This window comes from Jaculus jaculus, unplaced genomic scaffold, assembly GCF_020740685.1.
Source record: "Jaculus jaculus isolate mJacJac1 unplaced genomic scaffold, mJacJac1.mat.Y.cur mat_scaffold_36_1_2353498_arrow_ctg1, whole genome shotgun sequence".
In the NCBI taxonomy this organism is placed as follows: Eukaryota; Metazoa; Chordata; class Mammalia; order Rodentia; family Dipodidae; genus Jaculus; species Jaculus jaculus.
Genome location: NW_025423492.1, coordinates 729162 through 735014, shown reverse-complemented (window position 1 = coordinate 735014; position 5853 = coordinate 729162). Strand labels below are relative to the sequence as shown.

Below are 5853 nucleotides of genomic sequence, written 5' to 3'. Positions count from 1 at the left end.
CTTGTTACTGGGCCCTCAGGGATTTGGAAAGAGTTGTAGTCAGAAATGTCATCAGGGTGGGATTATAGCAGCAAAGTGAAGGGAGTGAACCATTTGAGGAGTAGGCAATATCCTAACGATGGTGAGGTTTAAGGGACACAGAGGAAGTGTCTAGAAGGTGTGTATGCATACAGGAGAGGAGACTGGAGGGAATGAGAGAATGACTATGGGAATCCTGGTGATGATGAAAATCTAGCTTTGGCATCATGTGATGCAGAGCTGAAGAGACATGCTTGTGGGAGGGATTGGTCCTAAGTCTTTTCAGAAGATGGGCCACCACTGCATCTTTACTTCAGAAGCTTTTCTTATGCTGTGGCATTGCTGAGTAAAATCTTGACCTGATGGAAGTGTGAGCACCCTCAGCACTCACAAACCTGGAATACACTGAAGATGATAGCCAGCATGCTGTTGGTCACAGTGCAGGCTGTGCAAACTCTGGGTCTCTGGATTTCCCCCTTAAAATGAAGCAAGTGATCTGTCATGTTCTTTCCATTTCTAGATATCCAGAGTATAAAAAATGATTGTAAAGGACCAGCTCTCAATGTTGCACCAAGTCCTCTAACTGCATTCTAGACAGGTTTACTTAAAATTAAATGTAATATTTCTATGGACAAATTTGATATTGTTCATATAAATAATGCTGGGGGAAGAAGTATTTTGATGGAAAGACTATAGAAGTTTTAGAATCATGTAGGTGTATGTTCAAATCTAAATTCCATCCCTTGTCAGCCATTTAACATTGAAAAGGTCATTATACCTTTCCCCCTACACCATGCCATCTATTCATTAAATTCCATCTCATAAAATAGAAGAATATCAATAGGGAACACTGGGTAGCATTTGGTATCTTTTATTGATGGCTTTGGTCCCTTCTCTGTTAAAATATGGAAATAGAAACAAAGATGGGATGAAAATAGGTAGTAACACAACAGAATTGTTTTAAGCCATTGAACTTAGAAGTGAGGTTTTAAAGGAGAAGAGTGGTGGTCTCAGAACTGCTACCAAGACACAGGTGGGAGGAAGAGTAATAGGCCCAGGAAAGCATGAAGGGAGAGGCATTGAGGCGGTAATTGTGCAGAAGAAGCTAAACATACATATGCATTTCATATCAAGACAATTCACTTGGTAGGGTGAAATCAAAGCAGAGATATTGATATTGCTGTTGAGGCTGGAGTCCCTATGCAAGCAAGAAGGAGAGGTCTGACCAGGATATAGAGTAGGATTAAAAGTCAGAGTGACCCAGGCAAGAGGGGAGAGTTAGGTGCAAGGTTGAGAGTGAGGCAGATTTGAAGATACAGGGCCCTGCAGTCAAGACAAAGAAGGCCAAGTAATTTCAGCTAGGATCCGATGGAACTAATATTACGAACTGAATGAGGACAGGGTGTGAGCCTAAGTAAACTTGCTGGTAGTTGTTCTGAACATTAGGACTGGAACATGGCTCTTAAGTTAGCTTTGCCAAGTGAGAGATTGTCTTCATCACTCTTGTCCTTGGATTTCACCCTATAAGATCTACGCGAGCTACAGGCTGTTGTCAAAACTTTGGAGCCCAGTGAAGGAGTGGAAACACTGCTGAGGCTTCTCCCACTCATGGTAGGAAACATGAGTGGTTCAAGTCTACAAATCCTGTGGTCCACAGGTTGCACATCCCAGAGGATGTATAAGGAGGTGTAGTGACAGAGGCTTACAAGGAAGACAGTAGTGGGACAATTCATAGAATGAGGACTATGACCTGGCAAGGGACCAGGAGACCTCGGTGCTGTAAGGACATTAGGGGTTACCATGGTGAAGTCCACTGGGGAATTCTTGGTGGCCTGATTCATGTTTTAGTTATGTGCCTTTAAGAGCTTTAATAAAGGAACAGCTCTTCTCTCTCTCTCTCTCTCTCTCTCTCTCTCTCTCTCTCTCTCTCTCTCCTATGGATTGAACCTAGGAATTTATGAGTGTTAGGCTAGTACTGCACCACTGAGATACATCTGCTGTCATTATTAAAACCTCTTTATTTTGATATACAGGCTTGCTAATTTATCCATACTGGATCTTGCAGGCCTTGAATTTATGATCCTCCTGCCTCAGACTCACAAGTAGGTGGGATTATAGGCCTATTAGAAGAATCTCTTCAGGAAAAGATAGGTAATCTATCCACAGAGTGTGTCACATTCCTTTCTCTGCATGTGGTGGGATTTTAGGATGTCATGAAATGCCACAAGTTGCACATATATTTGCAAATAGGTTCCCAACGTGAGGCAAAAGCCTTTTGTCAAAGTTGAGTATGAAATTGATGTGGGTGGATAACAGGAAGGTCTCAGAGGCTAAATGGAAGAATCAAATCTGAGTCCATAGGCTTTACAGGCAGCTGCATTTAACCACTGAGCAATTTCCCCATTTCCAGAAACATCTTTTTAAAAAACTTTCATATAATTTATTATACTAACAAAAGTATAAAATATGGCAAATTAATGTATTTGAATTATTTTAGAGTAGTGAACGTTTCCCACTAACAGATTCCAATTTGTACTACCTTTGAAAAGAAACAATTAAGAGACAATGCACGTTCAGATTGCTACAGAGTTGCTCGTCTGACTAACAGTATGCAACACATACTCTAGTGCAGTCATTTGGTTTATTTCTCCACATTTTGAGAGTGCCACAGGACATATACTCACAGGACAAATGCGTTGACCACTCTCACATCCTGTGTTTAAGAAAGTGAAATAGGGGCTGGAGGGATGGCTTACTGGCTGAGGCACTTGCCTGCAAAGCCAACGGACCCAGGTTCAATTCCCCAGAATATAAGCCAGATGCACAAGGAGGCACATGCATCTGGAGTTTGTTTTCAGTGGCCAGAGAGTCTCACACACCCATTATCTCTGTATCTCTTAAATAAATGAACAAAAATATTTTTAAAAAGAAAAAAATAGAGATGCTAAGATGAAAGGAGGCCACAAGCTGAACCAGATATCAGATGGACAATTAATCTGAAGGCACCAACAGTGAGGTGCATGGTCTTGGTCGCCCATTGCACAGAGCAGGCCCCATCAGTAGTGTCTGTCCCAGAAGCAGGAACTTGCTGCGTGTAATCCACCTCCATTCTTTTGCACACAGGTCACAACGTATTTAAATGGTTGACCCAGCTAGGTGAGTTGGCTTAATGCTTGTTCTATATTTGTGGGCCATTGATAGACTTTGCTGTGCTGGTCAGTATTATCACTGACAGCACTTTCTACAACCTCCTTTACAGGCCTGCACACTTCATCAACAAGGAAAGCTATCTCCTCAGCAACCTCGTGGTCTCCCATCTGCCTCCAGCCGCTGCCTTTGCTGCCTGTTGGTTGGTCTTCCTTGGTTTTCCTACTGAGATTTCCTTGTCTTTCCATAGCCATGGAATTTTGGGTTGAATTGTAAGTATCTTGAAGGTGACATGGATCTTTTTGTAAATCCTGTGTACACTTGGATTTGTTGTTGTTGTTTAGCAGAAAATTGAGTTAGCTTGGGTAGATAAGTTTAATCTCACACTCTGTGATCTTTTCTAGCATCTGCTAGACTTTGCGTATATTCTGAGTGCACACCATATCTTCTTTCTGGGACCTGGACAGTGGGTTACCTGTGATTTACACCCTTGAAGTTTATTTATTTTTATTTATTTATTTTTCCGTATGCTGATTCTGATCAGATCCATGCATGCTCAATTCAGGGATAAGCTCAGGAGTCTAAACAAATTCCTAGGATTATTCTTTTCTCAGCTTTTCATTTCCTGAGACTTTCTGATCTTCTAAGTCTCTGAGTTTGACTCCAATCGTCAGAATATATGGGGCATTATTTAACCATCTCTATCACAAAGTTTTGTGAGTACATCTGCTTCTGTGGTCAAGTTGTGGGAGGACAGAAAAGGAGAGTGGAAGAGGGGGAAGCATTGCAATTTTTTGCTTGGAGAAGGTTTTCTTTCTTAGACAGTGAGTTCAAACCACCTTTTATGGACTTTGCTATTACCTCCACAGTATTTCTTGCAGACTATGGAATAAGAAAGAAATAGGATAAAAAAAAAAAAGCTAGTTGATAGCTTCACATTCTTAGAACATTGCAAGTGTCTTTTCTATTCTGTGCTGCTCCTCCTTTCCCTTCTTGTGTGACTGAAGCGCTCATACCCAGGCTGCATGCCGGATGGGGAGGGGGATGGAGTGATGTCACCTTACACTCCATGCTCTTTCTATGATCAGACTCTTACTAAATGTTCTAGCAGTTGTAGCACACATCCCATACCCCTTCAATGTTTGTACTTGGATTGAGAGACCAAGAGTACTACACCTCTTGTTCCCAGCACCAGAATGCAAACATCTCTCAGAGTAGGTAAAAATAAGTTTAAGGACAAGAGAGATTTTTACCTTCATTTTTATATTTTCCAATGCTCTTCAATTATTTTTTATCAATTTTGACTTTTACTGTATAAACATATTGCATATTAGTCACATTCCCCATAGATGAAATATTTTATTTATCTATTTGTGTACATGTGCCAAGGTCTCTTGTGACTGCAAGTGAATGCCTGTATGGCTTCATGGGACTGGGAAACTGAGCCTGGGCCAGCTGGCTTTGCAACCCATGACTTTAATCACTGAGGAGTCTCCCACCCTATTTTCCATTTGGATTTTTGCTGTTGCTTATTCAGAGTATCAGTTCCTCATATGCTTGAGCTATTTATCTTTTGCTTCCATTAAGAATATTGCCTTTTGGGGGCTGGAGAGATGGCTTAGCGGTTAAGCACTTGCCTGTGAAGCCTGTGAACCCTGGTTCGAGGCTCGGTTCCCCAGGTCCCACGTTAGCCAGATACACAAGGGGGCGCACGCGTCTGGAGTTCGTTTGCAGAGGCTGGAAAGCCCTGGCGCGCCCATTCTCTCTCCCTCCCTCTATCTGTCTTTCTCTCTGTGTCTGTCGCTCTCAAATAAATAAATAAATAATGAACAAAAAAAATTTTAAAAAAAGAATATTGCCTTTTGGGGCTCTCTACCCACTCCTCCTATCCACATAGCCAGCGCTCTCTGTACTTCCTTATCTTAAACTGCTAAAGTCTCCCTAAATCTTAAAAGAAAAAATAAATATTGCCTTTTCGCTTTGATGCTAATTTATGACTTTGTACAGAAGCTCTATAGTGAACCTAAATCCCATTAGTTGTTTTTTGCTATTGTTGGTTGTACTTTTTGTCCAATCTCTAAACAATCATTGTCCACATATCAAAAACATCACAAATGTTTTCTTCTGGTACTTGTACACTTTCAGTTCTTATGTTTCAGTCTCTAATTAACTTTTTTTAAAAAAAGACGGCCTTGCTCTATCCCAGGCTAACGTGGAATTCACCATGTACTATCATCCTGGCTACCAGCTGATGGCAATCCTCCTATCTCTGCCTGTCAAGTACTGCAATAAAAGGTATGTGCCATCAGATCTTGCTCTACTAAATTTTAAGTGTTTTTTAATTTTTTTTTGTTATTTATTTATTTATTTGAGAGTGACAGAGAGAGAGAGAAAGAGGCAGATCGATAGATAGAGAATGGACACACCAGGGCCTTTAGCCACTGCAAAGGACCTCCAGACGTGTGTGCCACTTATGCACCTGGCTAACGTGGGTCCTGGGGAATCAAGCCTCAAACTGGGATCCTTAGGCTTGACTGGCAAGTGCTTTACTGCTTTGCCATCTCTCCAGCCCTAAGTTGTTTTTGTTTTTAAACATATGGGGTGAGTTAAGGACCAATTTTATTCTTTTACATGTAGATATTCCCTGTGTGCAAAACCATTCACTGTAAACACAACATTTTCCTGACA

At 41.2% G+C, this 5853-nt stretch overlaps 1 pseudogene; it reads right to left on the bottom strand.

Moving 5' to 3' along the window:
* Positions 1-2962: 2962 nt before the first annotated feature.
* On the bottom strand, positions 2963-3335 carry LOC123457322 (annotated as a pseudogene).
* Positions 3336-5853: the final 2518 nt, after the last annotated feature.